This window comes from Lathyrus oleraceus, chromosome 1, assembly GCF_024323335.1.
Source record: "Lathyrus oleraceus cultivar Zhongwan6 chromosome 1, CAAS_Psat_ZW6_1.0, whole genome shotgun sequence".
NCBI lineage: Eukaryota > Viridiplantae > Streptophyta > Magnoliopsida > Fabales > Fabaceae > Lathyrus > Lathyrus oleraceus.
In genome coordinates, this window is record NC_066579.1 from 359,486,698 (window position 1) to 359,507,404 (window position 20,707).

The 20,707-nt window shown below is 37.5% G+C and overlaps 1 pseudogene; it reads right to left on the reverse strand.

Moving 5' to 3' along the window:
• Positions 1 to 4,179: 4,179 nt before the first annotated feature.
• Positions 4,180 to 4,279, reverse strand: LOC127116470 (uncharacterized; annotated as a pseudogene).
• Positions 4,280 to 20,707: the final 16,428 nt, after the last annotated feature.

Sequence of the window (20,707 nt, forward strand, 5' to 3'; positions counted from 1 at the left end):
GAGACAAACTGCTCTCAATCTTAGAAACCTTAGAACCCGTTATAAATACATCTTCCTTTCGATGATTGATAACTTGAATGTCCTAATCTTTATCAGAACCACATCTATTGTTAGATTATAGCAACCAACTACAAGCTTGACACCAGAATTCACCATTAATGTTTCCAGTGGTCTAGATCCACCACTCTATTTATATCTATATCTTGACAAGATCCGTTCTTAACTTACTAAACATCTTATATTTAATTGTGGTCGGATATATACGTCGGTCATGTGTCTACAGCACCTTTGATTTGGTGGGCTTGTAGCCGTAATGTATGAACTTTCCTATGTACTTTTCATGTGGATGTTTAATATCCTGCTGTCACTTTCACACATGTCCTTACATAATTCCAAAATAGAATTGAATATTGACAGAGATTAAACACCCTACAAAGAAACCATATAAAATACATCCAACATAAATATTGATTTGATTGCTAGAGATAGAAAAATCTTATTCAACTTATAAATATTAATATTATTAGATTGTAACTTTTTATTTTGACTAATTTCAAAAATATGTGTATGAATTTTTAATAATTATTTATCCACCAAACCAGATTAAAAAAAGTATTGCATATGTGTCCCCAAATTGTGTGTCAAATAAACTATTCCAATGACATGTCAATAAATTCGAATACAAAATATTCCGGTCCTTCTCTCCAACTCGTGGCAAGAGTCTTCATCATAGGGACCAGAGTCTTGAATTGCCAATTAGGATTTACCTCATTTTCAAATTTTGAGTATGACCATTCTTTTATCCTTTTGTGATTGTTAATCGATGGTTGCGTAGCCCACCAATTTAGAACATCCTCATTAAAAAGTAGAGTAAAATGAATGAAGAATATTAGAGTTATATATATATTAGTTGTATGACTATGATTATTTATATAGACTAATAGTTATAATTTTCAAATAAAAATAATCAATTCAAGTGGTAAGTTCATAAAAGTAGAGAGTACAAGTTGTAGAAATTTAAAGAGAAATACTTAAAGAGGTAGAATGATGTAATTTAAAACTTTTATGAAATTACTAGGAACCTCCATTTTTACATATAAGAATTTTTGTTTTTTTAGGTTAACCTTTATTGTTTTGTTAAAAGGTAGTTTTAGTCTCTATAAAATCACTAAATTTTATTGTTATTATAATTATTTTTTACATTTTATCACGAAGTCAAATATGAAGATTTGTTTGGACGGTAAAGTTATTATGGAAAATAATTTAACTATCCTATATAAAATTTTGGTTATGGATGTAAGAATTAAAGGGAGTGGAAAGAGAAGAAGTCATATGGCAGCGCCACATACCAACCAAGTGGTGGCATTTGAAATGTGAAAAATAAGGAATTTTTCAACACATGATCTTGGAGGGAGGGTTTGGACAACCACAAAAAAAGTGCAAATGATATGTAAAGTAAGATGACCCAAAAGATAAGAAAAGTGGCTAAAGAGACGTTGGGGTGAATCAAGAGGTTTTGAATGTAGAGGCAAAGAATTATGGTGGTGGAATGAAAGTGTCATGGGTAAAGTTAAAGTAAAAAAATGACTGTTTTAAATTGTGGTTTAGGTGTAAAATTCCGAATCTTGGAAAAATACAAAAAAACTAAGAATGCGACCAAGAAGGCGGTGAGTGAAGCAAGAAGCCATGTCTTTAATGGATTATACCAGTCTCTAGGAATCGGGGAGGGAGAAAATTCTCTATATAGGCTTGTGATAACACGAAATTATATCACATTTTAAGACTTAATTCAATTAGATTAGATTATCATTTACTTTAGTTTATCTCATTTTATCAGATATTATGCAGTATTTCCTTGCTATTTATGTCAGGTATCCATTTTGAAGCAAGAGTGAAAAAGGAAAGAAAAGGAGGTGTAGAAAGGAGTAAAAAGGAAACAAATATCAAAGACCAAGCCCAGCCCAAAGAAAGCGCACGTTGTGCCTGTGACGGGCGTCACAAGGGTTGTGACGAGCGTCACACCAAAAGCACCCCTGTGACGAGCGTCACACATGGTGTGACGAGCGTCACACCATTCCACTAGCTTTTTGGCGCAAGTCACGCCCTCAGAAGAATTGAAGAGACGTTGAGAGAGTTCGTGTCCTATGCCCGCGCCGTGTATTTAGCCATGCTGAAGACTCGTGGGAAACAAAAAAAAGCAGTTAGAAGCACTACTATAAATAGCTACATTAGAAACCTAAAAGGGTTCCGCTTCCTCTCCCCTCTTTTGCCGTCTACTCTGCCGAAGCTGTTCAAACCTTCTGTTTTAGCTTTTGCTTATTTTTCTTTTCCAGCATTGTTTATTTTATTTATTTCTTTTGCAAGCTTTACATTCTTTTTCCCTTGCAAATTTACCTTTCCCGTTTTAGTTTTTAGATATTTTTCGCATAATAGTTTCTACACCGGAAACCATTGTGCAACTTTATACTGGATTTAACCTTACGTTATATTCCAGTTTTATTTCCTTGATTTAATTTACTGTTTAATTGAAGAATCCAAGAACAAATCCTACCGGCTTGTGGTGGAGTGTTCAAGACTATTGTATTACGCATTCAGGTTCTTTAATCGTTATTTAATATTTTGTTTTATCATTTATCTATATTATCTGCCTGGAATGAGTCTGTTTATGCATGATATGTATTCTTGTTTATTTAGCATGTCTGGCTAATTCGCCTAGGTATCGGTATGTAAAGTAAGCAGAATAAGGGATCAAGACTAAGTCGGTCTATCTAAACTTAAAATTAAAATCAATCTTTTTACGGTCTCAACTTACAGGTTTAATAACAAGATTTTTTTACAAAAGTAAAAGACATAAAGAAGTTAAAATCAATAGAGCGAGAGTTTGAGATTTTAACTGGACAGTGTAAGTTAGGCATTAATTCTAGATCAGGGCGAGAGCAAGTTTTAGAGTTAATTAAATTCTGACCTTTTCCAAAAAGTATTTTTAAAGATTGAATGTGAGGACGAGAGTTAAGCATTTGGATTTGATTATATAACCTAAGTCAACAGAGCGAGAGTTTGAGATAAGGGTGTTTAAAACGGTCAGTATTTTCTTAAAAGGAGTTTCTGCAACTTTATTGGTTTCAAAATATGGTTTTTGACTTAATTATAAGTGACAGCTACATTAATATAAAATCATGGTTTATTCAACAGAGCGAGAGTTTGAGATAAAACCTTTAACCAATAAAGTTAACCGAAACGATTCATTTTAAAACCAAGAAACCGACAAAGACTTGATTCCCTAGTTTTGACGAACTACATACCGATATCCGTTTCATTTATATTTAATCTAGATATTAGTTTAGCTCTTAGTTTTTCCCCAAACAATCAAACATTTTCACCTTAGATTTACGTAGTAACCTTAGATAACGGTATATCGATTCATAAGTCCCTGTGGGATCGATATCTTTTAAAACTACGCGATAGAACTGTGCACTTGCAGTTTGTATCCCATTCTCGACTCACCCAGTCGAGCGATCAAGTTTTTGGCGCCGTTGCCGGGGACTTTTATTCAATCGATATCGTAACTCTTCCGTTACGCTGTAGAGACTAAGGTTTCTTTTTCTTCTATTTTCTTTCTTTCGTTGATTTGTATGCCACGCACTCGCTCACAAGGCGAACCGCTCTATTTACGAATCAACGATATCGAACTATATCTCCGAGTCTTACGACGAATTCGGGAATATCGTGCTGCGAACAATCTCCCTCCTGTAGACCTCCCTGATTTCAAAAACATTTTTCCTTCGATACCCGAGATGGCAGAACCAGCTCGTGCTCTTAGAGATTACGCCGCTCCATCGCAAGATGAACCGCATTCAAGTATTGCTCCGCCCGCGATCGAAGCAAACAACTTTGAACTTAAACCTTCGCTGTTGCAGGCTGTGCAACAGAACCAATTCTCTGGAAATCTTACCGAAGATCCAAACCTTCATTTATCCGTATTTGTCCAATACGCTGATACTGTTAAAGCTAATGGTGTCACTTCAGAGGCAATTCGACTTCGTCTTTTTCCTTTCTCATTAAGAGATAGCGCTAGGAGATGGCTTCAATCACTTCCTTCCAACTCAGTCACCACATGGAACGAATTGAAGAAAGTTTTTCTTGCCCGATATTTTCCGCCAAGCAAAACAGCTATGTTAAGAGCCCAGATAAACGGATTTAAACAGAAAGACAACGAGTCTCTTTTCGAAGCATGGGAAAGATACAAAGACATGATGAGACTTTGCCCACACCATGGTTTGGAAGACTGGTTAGTCATTCACACATTTTATAATGGTCTCTTATACAACACAAGGTTAACAATAGACGCCGCTGCAGGTGGTGCACTAATGAACAAACCCTATGCTGATGCTTACCAGCTTATCGAGAGCATGGCCCAAAACCACTATCAGTGGGGAACCGAACGAACAACGGTGGAAAAACCTCAACCGAAAACTGGCATGTACGAGATAAGTAACCTTGATCACGTCAATGCAAAAGTGGATGCTTTGGTCCAAAAAATTGAAAGTTTAAATGTATCACCTCCAGCCGCCGTGGTTGCTATAACTCAGAATTGCGAGATCTGTGGAATCCAAGGCCACACTCCTGCGGAATGTCTCTTGACTGGAATCCAAGCAGAGCAAGTAAACTATGCTCAAGGAAGCCCCTATTCGAATACCTATAACCCAAATTGGAAGAACCATCCAAACTTTTCATATAAGAGTAATAATGCTTTATACGCACCTGGACAGTCTCCAAATCAAGCCCCATCTATACCTCCGGGATATCAGAAACAGAATCCTAACAATAATACCCCTAGAAAATCCAACTTGGAAATCATGATGGAAAACTTTATAGCTTCCCAACAACAAACCAATAAAGATTTCTTAAACCAGAACATACACACTGGCGAACAACTTAAACAACTAGCAAGCAAAGTAGATGCCTTGGCTACCCATAACAAAATGCTGGAAACACAAATATCACAAGTAGCTCAACAACAAGCACCTACTGCTGCCCCAACTGGTACATTCCCTGGACAGCCCCAACCCAATCCGAGAAGCCAAGCTCATGCAATTATATTAAGAAGTGGAACGGAAGTGGAAGGACCGTCTGACCCAAGGATAGAAAACCAAAACCCTAAGAAATCAACTGAGGAAAGTGAACCTAAGGAAAAGGAAGAAAGTAATAAGGAAACCCTAGAAAAGAAGGAACCTTATGTACCTCCACCACCTTACAAACCACCTATACTGTACCCTCAAAGGCTTGTTAAAACCAAAGATGTAGGCCAATTTAGAAAATTTGTTGATCTCCTTAAACAATTAAACGTTACAATTCCATTTACCGAAGCTATTACGCAGATGCCCTCATATGCTAAATTCTTAAAAGAAATTCTTTCTAATAAGAGGAAACTTGAGGACAGCGAAACCGTTACACTCCCTGCCGGATGTAGCGCTATAATCCAAAACATGCCTCCTAAACTTAAGGATCCGGGTAGTTTCTCTATACCCTGTCACATAGGAAAATTTGTCATCGACAAAGCCTTATGCGATTTAGGAGCCGGAATTAGCGTTATGCCTTTATCCATATGTAAGAAACTGGAAATGGGAGAATTAAGACCGACCAAAATGTCTGTGCAATTAGCAGATCGTTCCATCAAATATCCTGTAGGAATCCTTGAAAACGTTCCCGTACGCTTAGGTCAGTTTTACATTCCCACTGACTTCACAATTATGGACATTAGAGAAGATGATACTACACCTATTATACTAGGAAGACCATTCTTAGCAACTGCCGGTGCAATCATAGACGTAAAACGAGGACGACTCACCTTCGAAGTAGGTGAAGAGAAAATTGAATTCATTCTTTCCCAATTCTTGAAAGCACCTGCAATAGAAGATACATGTTACTTCATGGATATCATCGATGAATGCATAAAAGAAGCAAAGTCAGGAGAAGACAAATCATCAGACTATCTTTTAGAGGACAAATCTAACCAATGTTTAGCAATAACACCAGACCCTACGCAGTGTCTTAACAAACCAACCCCTGATTTGAAAACACTTCCCAAAAATCTGAGATATGAATTCCTAGACTTAGATCTTGAACGACCTGTGATAGTTAATGCCGATCTAGGAAGACTCGAAACAGAAAAACTCCTACATATCTTAAGAAAATATCCAACCGCACTAGGATACCACATCACCGATCTTAAAGGAATAAGCCCTTCTATTTGTATGCACCGCATCATGTTAGAAGAAGACTGTAAAACCTCTAGGGAACACCAGAGAAGACTAAATCCGATCCTAAGTGAGGTAGTAAAGAAAGAAATAACCAAGTTATTGGAAGCAGGTATTATATATCCTATATCTGATAGCAAATGGGTTAGTCCTGTACACGTTGTACCAAAGAAAGGAGGCATAACCGTTATTGAAAACGAAAAAGGAGAAACTATAACTAAACGAATCGAATCGGGATGGAGAATGTGCATTGATTATAGGAAACTAAACAAAGCAACCCGAAAAGATCATTTCCCTTTACCATTCATTGACCAAATGTTAGAACGATTAGCTAAACATTCACATTTCTGTTATTTAGACGGTTATTCAGGCTTCTTTCAAATACCAATTCACCCTGATGACCAAGAAAAGACAACATTCACATGCCCTTTTGGTACCTTCGCTTATAGACGAATGTCGTTTGGTCTGTGTAATGCCCCTGCAACTTTTCAAAGATGCATGATGGCAATATTCGCCGACTTTCTCGAAAACATCATGGAAGTATTTATGGATGACTTTTCTGTATACGGACAGAGTTTCGAAGAATGCCTTGAAAACCTGGAAAGAGTTCTTGAGCGATGTGTAAAAGTAAACTTAGTACTTAATTGGGAAAAGTGCCACTTTATGGTACAAGAAGGCATTGTTTTAGGACACATCATCTCGAACAGAGGAATTGAAGTAGACAAAGCCAAAATAGAGGTAATCGAAAATCTTCAACCCCCAAGAACTGTGAGAGAAGTACGAAGTTTTTTAGGACACGCCGGTTTTTACCGACGATTCATCAAAGACTTCTCTAAGATAACTAAACCCTTAACCGGACTGTTGATGAAAGATGCTGAATTCATATTCGACGATAACTGTTTAAAAGCATTTCAAACTCTTAAACAAGCATTGATCTCCGCACCCATTATGCAGACACCAGACTGGAATGAACCATTCGAAATAATGTGCGATGCCAGTGACTATGCTGTAGGTGCTGTTCTAGGACAAAGAAAGGATAAAAAGCTTCACGTTATATATTACGCTAGCAGAACCCTGGATGAAGCACAGATGAATTATGCCACAACCGAGAAAGAACTCCTAGCAGTGGTATTTGCGCTAGATAAATTTCGTTCTTACTTGGTAGGAGCCAAAATAATAGTTTACACCGATCACGCTGCTATCAGGTACCTTTTAACAAAAAAGGATGCTAAACCTAGACTCCTAAGATGGATCTTGTTACTACAAGAATTCGACTTAGAAATCAAGGACAAGAAAGGAACTGACAACGTAGTAGCAGACCACCTCTCTAGACTTGAGAACCTTGAACCGGAAAGAACATCCACTAATGATGACTTCTCGTATGACAAACTCATAGCTACTTTGGAAGAGAACAACTCCGACATGCAAGTAGAAACCACCTTAGCTATATCTGTCACACCATGGTACGCTGATCTAGTCAATTATTTAGCTGCCGGAATAGTTCCACCTACTTTATCTTACCAGCAGAAGAAACGATTCTTCCACGACATAAAACACTATTACTGGGATGATCCCTTACTTTTCAAAAGAGGCCCCGATGGTATTTTCCGTCGATGTATACCCGAAGAAGAGGTAGAAAATATAATCCAACACTGTCACTCCGCTCCTTATGGTGGACACACAAGTACATCCAAGACCTGCTCTAAAATCCTACAAGCTGGCTTTTATTGGCCAACTATATGGAAGGACGTACATACGGCTATTAAGGAGTGTGACAGATGTCAACGCACGGGAAACATATCTAGACGTGACGAGATGCCACAAAAAGGTATTTTGGAAGTAGAGATTTTTGACGTGTGGGGGATAGACTTCATGGGACCTTTCCCATCCTCTTTCGGTAACAAATACATACTTGTGGCAGTTGACTGCGTATCAAAGTGGATCGAAGCTATAGCTTCTCCAACAAATGACACCCGAGTAGTAACTAGACTCTTTAAAAATATAATATTTCCGAGATTTGGCATCCCAAGAATAGTAGTCAGTGATGGTGGATCGCACTTTATATCCAAGGTACTCGAAAAACTACTACTTAAGTATGGAGTGAGACATAGGATAGCAACACCTTACCACCCTCAAACCAGTGGACAAGTGGAAGTGTCTAACAGAGAAATCAAGCAAATTCTAGAAAAAACGGTCGCCACTTCAAGGAAAGATTGGTCATTGAAATTACCAGAAGCTTTGTGGGCATACCGAACTGCTTATAAAACCCCCATAGGGACGACCCCATTTAAGCTCATTTATGGAAAATCCTGTCACCTCCCGGTAGAATTAGAACATAAAGCCTATTGGGCTATTAGAAATTTAAACTTGAATTATAAAGCCGCCGGTGAAAAGAGAATCCTTGACATAAACGAATTAGAGGAACTCAGAAGAGACGCCTATGAAAATGCCAAAATCTATAAAGAAAGAACAAAACAATGGCATGACAAGCGTATATCAAGGAAAATCTTCAAGCAAGGCGACGCAGTACTTTTATTTAACTCTAGACTAAAGTTATTCCCGGGAAAACTACGATCCAGATGGTCAGGACCTTTTCATATCACTAAAATCTTTCCCAGTGGAGCGGTAGAAATAAAAGGACAATCTACAGAACCGTTCACCGTAAACGGGCAGCGTCTGAAACATTATCACTATGCGGAAACCAACGAGGATTCGCAAATTCTACACTTAGACGAAACGCCCCCAGGACCCATCAATTATATTTAACAGTTTCTTTGTCGAGCTTGCGACGTATAAACAAAGCGCTTGGTGGGAGACAACCCACTAATTAGTTTGCCATTTTCTTATTCTATTATTATCATTTCACTATTTTCTTTCTTAATTATTCTTTTAATTTTTTGTTTAGTATTCATTCTTTATTTATTCAAAAATATAAAAAAAAAATATAATAATAATTTTTTCTTTCTTTCGGCATTTGGCCAAATCCTGACTTAAACTCATGTCTTCTTTTTCTCTAGCTAGCACTAACCAGATGGGACATATTGATCGTATGGGTATCAAGTTTAGAGGAATGGCTCAGAAACAAAAGTTTGAAGAACTAGCCGCTAGAGAGATGCTACCTAGTCTTTATGCTGATGATTGGGCGATGACTGCCCTTGGATTGAGACAGAGTGTCCTGTATCTGCTGAATCAGATAGGATGAGAGACATCCCCTATCCTAAGACATTTCACCACCTACCGGAGGCTCACACTAGAATTCCTTAGCTCACTAATCTATCTGCCCAGCCATGGAAAAGGAATTAGCAGAGGTTTTATCCAATTCAGAATGTTCAATATGGAGTACCAATTTAATATTAGAGACTTTACCAACCTTTTGGGTTTTCCTACCTCCCTTGATACATTCACTGTAAGCCAGGAAGAACTTTTTGAATATAGAGAGCTTGAACACTTTTGGGGTAAGCTGACTGGAAATGATGAGCCCGAAGAACATGAGTTTCTCTCTGGAAACATACATAACCCGGCTTTTCGCTATTTCCATAAGATCCTGACCCACACTTTATTTGGGAAGAAGCCAAATAGTACTTCAGTTTCACGTGATGAACTCTTCATCATATTTTGTGCTTCCCAGAACCGTCCAGTAAACGGCGCTACTTTTATGTTAGCTAATTTAGACCACCTTATCTAGGATGAGCGAGCACCCATTAGAATAGGCGGTTTGATAACCATGATAGGTAATGCTATTGGATTGCGTCAGCCTATGCTTGACCTGAACCCTTTTTGTGGCATTACTACTATGAGTATACCCTTCCTCTTTAACACTATGTTCATAGCGAACTTAGGGTCTGATGAGTTTGAGCTTATGATTGATAACCAGGTTCTTTGCTTATTCACCATGCCCGATCCTAGGACTAACGTTCATAACAGCAGTAACTGGCTTTACAACCTGAACGAAACCCCTACTCCTGCTAGATCCACTGAATCCATCCAGGACTATGAGATTTGTGATGACTATGAGCACTATGTTGACCATATCTCTCATGCTGAATCTGACCCTCAGACACCTTCCGGCTACTATGATATTGATCCTCCTCCTCAGCCTGTCCTGACCGAAGAATCAACCATGCCTGATCTCCGACATCATATGCCAGGAACAGATATTAAAACCGTCATTGAAGCCTTGATGTCAGAGCATCACGCCCTCAGGGAAGATTTCCACAACTTGAGGCATGCAGTCCTAGAATACATGAGCAGCACGGCAAGTCAGTTACGTATGTTGCGGCATCGTGTTAACTCTTTTGCTCCTCCGGCCAGAGATCCGAAGATAGATGGAATTTAGTTATTTCTTTCTAAGTTATTTAGTTTTAGGCTAGATTTTTCATTAATGTTATTTAAATTCATGTTCGCATTTATTTTCCTTTCATTTCATTGTTTTCCCTTCCTGTATTACATTATGTTAATTTTATTAAAGCTTTTATTTAATTTATGCAATGGCTATGTTCTCTACTGTTCTACTGTTACTCAGAATGAATTATTATTATGTGAAATAGAATAGCATGCAACACAAATTAATTAGCTAAATTAAATAGAACAATCTAAAAACCAAATAAAACAAAATAATCAAAATAAATTCATCTCCAGATTAATTATGTGAAGCGCTGCTGAATGCCCTGCAAAAAGAACTGTGTGACGAGCGTCACACACTCCATGACGAACGGCACGCATAACTCCTGTTACGAACGTCACACCCTTGTGACGAGCGTAACGCCCCTCAGACATATGAACGTTAGGGAGCCGTTGGAGACGAACGTTACACCCCTTACCTTTTTACATTCCCCACTCACTTTTCATTTAACCACACTTAATTACTCTTCAACCACTTTTTCTTTCTATCTTCCAATCCTTCTCCTATAAATACCTACCAAAATCTCCTTCATTCACCACAAACAATTCTCTCATATCAAATATACAATTCTTTTCCACTCCAAATCACTCCTTCAAAATTCATCACAATGGCGGGAAATCAAATTTTCGGAAATATCATCTTCCGATCCGGAGATGATAACTATCAGCAAGAGCAATTCGAGCGCTTCCAGCAGCGAGGCGTCGTTTCCACCAGGTACCTCGATTTACCTTGCTTGCAACAATTAGGCTTACTCCAAGGTATCGAGTGGATGCTCCGTAAAGCCGATTTAACCTTCCTTTGCACTCATAACCAACCCACCTACCCATCCCTAACCTTAGAATTCTTAAGTTCATACGACTACACCACTCCCGCCGGTGAAGACGAATTTTTAACCGGTACCGCAACCTTCCGTATGTTCAACACCGAGTACTCCTTAACCCAAAACCAATTGAGTACCATGTTACAATTTCCCATAGAAGGTCAAGTACACCCCAGAATCCCTCCAAACTCAAACTGGAACACAGTTGGCGTTTTTGGCCTTTTTAAGAAAATTACCGGTATAGATACCTACAACTGGGAAGAACTCCTTCTCTCCCATATACATAACCCCACCATCCGTTACTTTATCCGCATCTTGCAAAACATAGTTTTTGGAAGGCCAAACAACAGCAAGGTCAACTCAAAGGAACTATTTTTCCTCCAGTGCGTCTTCGAACCAGATACTCAGGTAAACGCCGCCTCTTTTCTCTTTCATCATATCCGCACCTTATGTGCTAGAGGCCGACAACCTTTTATAATTGGTGGATTAATAACATCCATAGCACTTGGCCTGAACCTAGGGGATAAACTCCAAACTTTAGAATCCCTACCTCCCCTGTCTATGGATATCAGCTATTGCCGCTCCAGCCGCCTGATTAAAAACAGAGTAGGCGGAGGATATTATCTTATGGTGAACAACCAGGCAGTCCCAAGCGTTGTTCTACCAAATATCGCCCTCACTGATGTCACAAACCCCGACCGCCACCTCTATGATCTAAACGCTCCTGAAACCACCGAGCCTTTACAAACAAACCCACAAACAGATGAGTTTGAAGAAATGGAACAAGGTGATCATCCGCCTACACAACCGTCAGTCCCGCTCAACCCTTCCGGCAATACAACTGGCCCATCATCCCAACGTCGTCGACGAAGAAGGCCTGCAACCAACGACGACATTATGGATGCTATCGATGGTATGCAGGCACAGAATGTCGAGATGCTGCAGATGATGCATCAAATGCAACAGCAACAGGATGCTCGGAATGCCATAACCGACCAGCGGTTTACTGAGTTGTTTAGCAGGTTCGACAACTTAGACTTACGTCCAAGATCACCAGGTCCAAGAACCAGAGGCGGAAGGCAGCCTTAGTTGTTATTTTCTTTGCATTTCCATTTTGTATTTCTTTCCCTTAAAACATTGAGGACAATGTTTAATTTAAGTATGGGGGGGAAAACTTGTTTCTTCCATTTCCATTTTTCAAGTATGTTACCTTCCCTTTCATTGTTATTTCCCTGTTTTATTATTTATCTAAAAAAAAAAAAAAAAAAATTATTATAATTTTAAATTAAGTCCCTAGTGTGAAATATTTCTATTATCTATTCCCCTCAATTTTCTTGAGCCATAACAAAACAAATTTTAACACACCCAATAAGTATAAAGGTTGCTTACTTTATAAATCTTGAGTGAAATCAAGACAGAAAAATCATTACCATAACAACGCTCTGAGAACCTCAACATGTTAGATCAGGATACGTACCTATTATACCGATTCCTCGAACTTTTAGCTTTAGAGTAACCCCAAGTAGTTTATACAGAAGTCAGCACCATCTTAATAGCAAACTACGTGGAGAGCCGATGAATATAAGTGAATGATCCCCAAAGTAACCTAAGATATATAAATATATCAAGAAATGCACTAATTAAATTAGGTGATCCTTACCAGATCATTTAATCTAAAGGTTGCAGATCACGCAAAAGCACAATACGAAAGATCCATTATGAGATTGGTTCAGTAGGAATCTGGTACTGAACTTGGTAGGGCGGACTACGGTTCGATCCCCCGCAATTTGCAATGGACTGAATAATGAAGTTATCCGACTTATGTACCAGAACTTCTAGCTAAAAGCGGATCATAATCACTAACCGGTTACTCCACTACGTGCGCGAAAAGATAAAGGGCTTAATGTGATTTCGCTAGAATGAAAACGGGTAAAATAAGACTAAAGGAACCAGGATAGTTATCATAGGGTACTTGAACTGATTTGCATAAGGTAGGGTTATCTAAGTTGTAACGGTAGTTGTTGATGTCAAGATTAAACTCAAGTCCTCCTAAACAAAAATCCATTTGCAACCTAGTACGAATTGATGTGTGCTTTGAAATTTCATCTGGCTAAAACTTTTAACAAGTTCTATACTGAATTTTGCTTGAGGACAAGCAAAGATTTAAGTATGGGGGAGTTTGATAACACGAAATTATATCACATTTTAAGACTTAATTCAATTAGATTAGATTATCATTTACTTTAGTTTATCTCATTTTATCAGATATTATGCAGTATTTCCTTGCTATTTATGTCAGGTATCCATTTTGAAGCAAGAGTGAAAAAGGAAAGAAAAGGAGGTGTAGAAAGGAGTAAAAAGGAAACAAATATCAAAGACCAAGCCCAGCCCAAAGAAAGCGCACGTTGTGCCTGTGACGGGCGTCACAAGGGTTGTGACGAGCGTCACACCAAAAGCACCCCTGTGACGAGCGTCACACATGGTGTGACGAGCGTCACACCATTCCACTAGCTTTTTGGCGCAAGTCACGCCCTCAGAAGAATTGAAGAGACGTTGAGAGAGTTCGTGTCCTATGCCCGCGCCGTGTATTTAGCCATGCTGAAGACTCGTGGGAAACAAAAAAAAGCAGTTAGAAGCACTACTATAAATAGCTACATTAGAAACCTAAAAGGGTTCCGCTTCCTCTCCCCTCTTTTGCCGTCTACTCTGCCGAAGCTGTTCAAACCTTCTGTTTTAGCTTTTGCTTATTTTTCTTTTCCAGCATTGTTTATTTTATTTATTTCTTTTGCAAGCTTTACATTCTTTTTCCCTTGCAAATTTACCTTTCCCGTTTTAGCTTTTAGATATTTTTCGCATAATAGTTTCTACACCGGAAACCATTGTGCAACTTTATACTGGATTTAACCTTACGTTATATTCCAGTTTTATTTCCTTGATTTAATTTACTGTTTAATTGAAGAATCCAAGAACAAATCCTACCGGCTTGTGGTGGAGTGTTCAAGACTATTGTATTACGCATTCAGGTTCTTTAATCGTTATTTAATATTTTGTTTTATCATTTATCTATATTATCTGCCTGGAATGAGTCTGTTTATGCATGATATGTATTCTTGTTTATTTAGCATGTCTGGCTAATTCGCCTAGGTATCGGTATGTAAAGTAAGCAGAATAAGGGATCAAGACTAAGTCGGTCTATCTAAACTTAAAATTAAAATCAATATTTTTACGGTCTCAACTTACAGGTTTAATAACAAGATTTTTTTACAAAAGTAAAAGACATAAAGAAGTTAAAATCAATAGAGCGAGAGTTTGAGATTTTAACTGGACAGTGTAAGTTAGGCATTAATTCTAGATCAGGGCGAGAGCAAGTTTTAGAGTTAATTAAATTCTGACCTTTTCCAAAAAGTATTTTTAAAGATTGAATGTGAGGACGAGAGTTAAGCATTTGGATTTGATTATATAACCTAAGTCAACAGAGCGAGAGTTTGAGATAAGGGTGTTTAAAACGGTCAGTATTTTCTTAAAAGGAGTTTCTGCAACTTTATTGTTTTCAAAATATGGTTTTTGACTTAATTATAAGTGACAGCTACATTAATATAAAATCATGGTTTATTCAACAGAGCGAGAGTTTGAGATAAAACCTTTAACCAATAAAGTTAACCGAAACGATTCATTTTAAAACCAAGAAACCGACAAAGACTTGATTCCCTAGTTTTGACGAACTACATACCGATATCCGTTTCATTTATATTTAATCTAGATATTAGTTTAGCTCTTAGTTTTTCCCCAAACAATCAAACATTTTCACCTTAGATTTACGTAGTAACCTTAGATAACGGTATATCGATTCATAAGTCCCTGTGGGATCGATATCTTTTAAAACTACGCGATAGAACTGTGCACTTGCAGTTTGTATCCCATTCTCGACTCACCCAGTCGAGCGATCAGCTTGCTAAGGGAAGAGAAGAAAGACTAGAGATTTGGATCAAGTGAAGTGTGTTAAAGATGGAGAAGACAAAGTCTTAGTTCAGGAAAAAAGATATAAAGGATAGGTGGAAGACGTATTTCTATAATTCATTTAATGAAGGATATGATATCTCACCGAACTCTAGCAGACTCGACGTTAGAGAAGAGGATCAGAACTTGAATTACTAGCGTTGAATTCCGAACTAGGAGGTAAAGGAAGCGTTGAAAAGAATTAATAATAATAAAGTGGTTGGGCCAAACAACATACCTATTGAAGTATGGAAAATTCTTGGAGATAGAGGTATTGAGTGGCTCACCAAACTCTTTAATGAAATTATGAGGTCAAAAACACATGTTGGATGAATGAAGAAGAAACAGTTTAGTTCCAATCTATAATAACAAAGGGGATATACAATATTGTGCAAATTCTAGGGGAGATTAAGCTTATGAGTCATACCATGAAATTATTGGAAAGATTGATTGAACGAAGATTAAGAAAATAGACTCAAATCACCGAGAATCAATTTGGTTTTATACTGAAAAGATCGACAATGGAAAAGATTTATCTTTTACAATGTGTGATAGAGCGGTATCAGATGGACCAATAAGTCCTTCACTTAATTTATATTGACCTGGAGAAGGCGTATGATAGATTTCCTAGAGAAATTTTATGGAAATACCTAGAGAAGAAAGGGGCTAGGATTACATATATTCGTGTTATTCAAGATATGCATAAAGAGATATCGACTAGTGTTCAGACACAGGGTGGGGAGACAGACGATTTTCCCATTACAATTGGTTTGAATCAAGGTTCAACCTTAATCCCCTACCTTTTTACCTTAATTTTGGATGTACTCGCGGAACACATCCAAGAGCTAGCACCGAGATGCATGCTTTTTGCAGATGATATACTCCTTCTTGGAGAGTCGAATGAGGATTTAAATGAGAGGTTAGAAACATGGAGATGAATTTTAGAAACACATGGTTTTCGTCTTAGCAGAAGTAAGACAAAGTATATGGAATGTAAGTTCAACAAAAGAAGAAGCATTTCTAACCTAGAGGTGAAAGTTGAAGACCATATTATCTCTCAAGTCACACGGTTTAAATATCTTGGGTCCGTAATATAGAATGATGGAGAAATAGAAGGGGATGTAAATCATCGAATTCAAGTTGGATGGTTGACATGGAGAAAGCAATCACGTATTTCTATGATGCAAAGGTATCACTCAAGCGGAAGGAAAAGTTTTACCAGACTACGGTAATACCTACGATTTTGTACGAGATAGAATATTATGCGGTTAAGAATCAACACGAGAATAAAGTAAGTTAGCAGAGATGCGGATGTTGCGGTGGATGTATGGTAAGACTCGACAAGATAAAATTAGAAATGAAAATATTAGAGAGAGTGTCGGAGTAACGCCTATAGTAGATAAGATTGTGGAAAATAGACTTATGTGGCTTGAGCATATAGAGAGAAGACGTGTATATTTTGTAGTAATGAGAGTAGACCAGATGGAGAGAAGGTAAACAATCCGGGGAGGAGGAAGATCCAAAAAGACTATAAGAGAAGTTATTAAGAAAGATCTCAAGATTAATGATTTGGATAAAAGCATGGTCTTTGATAGAACATTATGGCAAAAATTGATCTGTGTAGTCAACCCCACCTAGTGGGATAATGCTTAGTTGTTGTTGTATCATGCAATAATTTAAAATTAATTTTTTTTATTTAATATATTTTTATGAGTAATTTTTCCAAGCATGTTAATAAACATTATAAAAGTTTGAGGTTTGGGTAACAGATGATCCAGGTATCATTTTTCCAGTGTAAACAAAGTTTTGAGCTATCACACATAAATGGTTTTTTGGTTATGCTTACAATATATTTCTCAAATGCATTTAATATGGTAGACTGGTCGCCATTGCTGTTCAGTGTGAGGACGAGGTGCTCATATACTTCTTTGTGGGTTAATTTTTTTTTATGGTCATACATCGATATTTTACCTTAGGGGTGTACATATTATGTCATCCATGGGAGTGCAATAATAGGACCCTTTGGAGAGCTTCTTTTTGCTTTTATGTTACACCCTCTTATTCATAAGATCAGAGACAATTTTCAGCTTCTTCTTCATGCTAGGTATCTTGATGATGGGATCATTGTAAGGGATTAATCAAAGGTGAAAAAATCCATTGACGTCATCTGGGAGACAAGACTACGGTTGATTCTTGAATTGAACATTTGCAAGACTAAGACCTTTTAGCCCTCATCTGGTGACAATAATTATCATAAGGGGTTCCCTTTGGACATTAGAATACCAATTTTGGGGGTTAAATTACTCATAGGGATTGTTAGACGAGATATAGGCTTTTAAGGGGTTTTCCACAAAGATAACTTCCGAGATTGTTGAGTTAATGCATCTCCTTTCACAAGCAAGGGATCTACATAGTAAGCTTATTCTATTTTGATCTTATATGAGTATCACCAAACTTTTTATGGTCTAAGGACATGTCATGAGAAAACTCCAACATATTGTGTTTAATACAAAAAATCCTCTTGGGAAGGCCAATGATGATCATGATGATGTCGAAAGACTCTTTCAGATAAGGAAGCAACTTTTGAGGAATCCATAAATATTTGAGATAAAGAGAGTTGCTTTGAAGAAGACACGGGGCCTATTGAAGACAACGAAAGAAGAAAAGGAGGTCTTAGAGGACAAGCTTTTGTTGTAGGTGAACATTGGATATAATTCTCAACATGCTTACTTTGAGTCTGCTTTGGAATAGATCAAACTCATTCACATTTGGCTCAAAATCCCAAGGGACAAGGTTGACAGGAAAAAAAGTTTAGGATGGGAAGTTGGTTCCCCTTGGCGAAGAATCGACTCCCTAGTCTTTCTTTCTCGTCTTTTAATATTGTAATCTCCATGTTGGCTTCATGTTGAAATAAAAACTTTGTATTGGCCATTTGGACCTTTGTTATGATTAAGTAATGATGTACTTATGGTTACACATTATTTCTTGTGTGCTTGTTCGTGCATAATGTCATACTTTTTATGTTATTTGTATGATAGATATAATCTTTTATTTGTATAATGGTATGTATTTTTAACTTAATTAAATGCGCATAATGGTGTTTCATACATGCTTCTCACTGACCCTTATTTTAGGTTATTATCCTCAGCTTTTTGTGGCCATTTTGGAGAGTTGTATTTGGTTGGCTAATGGACGTCCCTCTGTGGTCATACTTTCCTTCACTATCAACCAGTGAGAATGTGTTTTGAGGACTACATAAGGAAGGCGACACCGTTTTCGCTCTTTAGTGGCTAACTACCAAGAGGGAGTGATCCTAATGCACCCCTAACACATTCCAGCTTTATGGTGTCTTTATATGTGCATCACCTTCGCGTTCTAGGTCATGTATGGAAGTGACTTGTATATCATGACACTTTAACTAAGTTTAATTCCATGTTCTTTGGATTAGTTCCCCTTGGAGAATTACCATGTTTTAGGATCTTTTTCCCGTCAGGGTTGGTAACTGGTAAGGGACTTCCTAATTTAGTGCAATCTTTCTTTCTCCTAGGTTCGTTCCCTACATCTCTTATTCTAAGTATGAGGTCACCTAGGTGGAATTTATTGGGCTTAATGTTCTTCTTGTATTTAGCTATTGTGGCCTATTTGACAACAACATCAGTGAGGATGGTGAAACATCTAATTTTGTATTGGAAGTCTAGATTTTCCTAGATAACTTGTGAGTTCTATCCATCGTGGTAGGGGTGTATTTTCTATAAATTGATCTTTCCAACTTCAACCGGGATGAAAAACTTAGTGTTGTAAGTAAATCTGAAAGGTATTTCCTCAATGGTCGATTGATGAGTTATTCGATATGCCTAAAAGACATGTGGGGGTGATTTTTCCCAATTTCCCTTGGATCCTTCAAGCATCTCATTTAGTCCCATTTGTAAGACTTTTATAGAGGCTTCTTACTGATAGTTGGTTTGGAGGTTCTCCACTAACATGAAATGGTATTTCACTCTAAGATATTGAAATAGTTCCTTCAAGTTTTTTTCTTCTTATGTGAACTAGGTACCTCTGTCATGATGATAAACTGGAGAATCCCATACTTGACTAAGAGTTTCTAAATGTTAATGGTTGTGATCTTCATTAAGGCCCCAACTTCGATATGTTTGGTGAAGTAATCTACAACCATAATTTAAAACTTTAATTATCTTGGACCTAATGGAAAAAGATAGAGGATATCACTACTCCATTAGGGAGAGATCATGGTACAATTAAGGTTTTAAGTTAGGAAGGAGGGGCGATGTGATTGTGTTTTATCTTATGGAACCTTTCATAATTTATTACATACTTGTTGGAATCTTTGACTATTAAAGGCCTATAATATCCTGCAATGAGGTTTTTTCCAGTCAATGCCATTCCTCTGAGATGCTTCCTGGATATCATCTCGTGGACTTTGGCGAGAGCATATCTGACTTCATCATCCTCTAAAAATTTAAAAAGAGAGGGTGGAAAGACCACTCTAGTATAGGTTATTACTTATGGTTGAGTATGAGCATACTTTTCTCTTAACTAGAATGGCTTTGGTGGAATCTGTCAATAGAATTTAGTTCTCAATATGTGACATGATCGAGGTGATCCATGACAACTTTCTCGTTCCCATTATCATAACATTCAAGTGGATGTTGTTAAGAGACTATATTTCTCAAGTGTCTCTTGGATAAAACAATGGTTGATGAGTGTCACTCACGTGCTAACCAACTTTTATATGACATCTTCTTTTGTGTTATGCTCCATGGGTACATGTGCAATCTCATAATCCTTAAACGAGCCCAACCTAAAATTAAACATGACTATGTATTTCTACAAAAGTGAATCTTTAGCATGTGCCTCCCTTTTGACTTAGGAGACCATAAGTTGGGAATTTGTACGTAGCCTGATTTCTTCTGCTCTCATTATTGAGGCCAACTTAATCCCGACGATGAAAATTCATATTTTGTCTGGATGTTAGTGGTGGAAAAATCAAAGTGCGTATATACTTCAAGTATGAGCACTTAATAGCTATAAATAATGATCCAAACTCCATTTTTTGTAATGTTTAATGACATGCCTATGAATACAATCCACTTTGTGCACGACTCTGAGGTAGGTTGTATCAACTCAGAGATAAAATATTAAAAGGTATAGGCTTTGATGGCCTTCTTGGGTTCAAAAGAGATGTCGAACTTGATATCTCAATGGACCACTGAG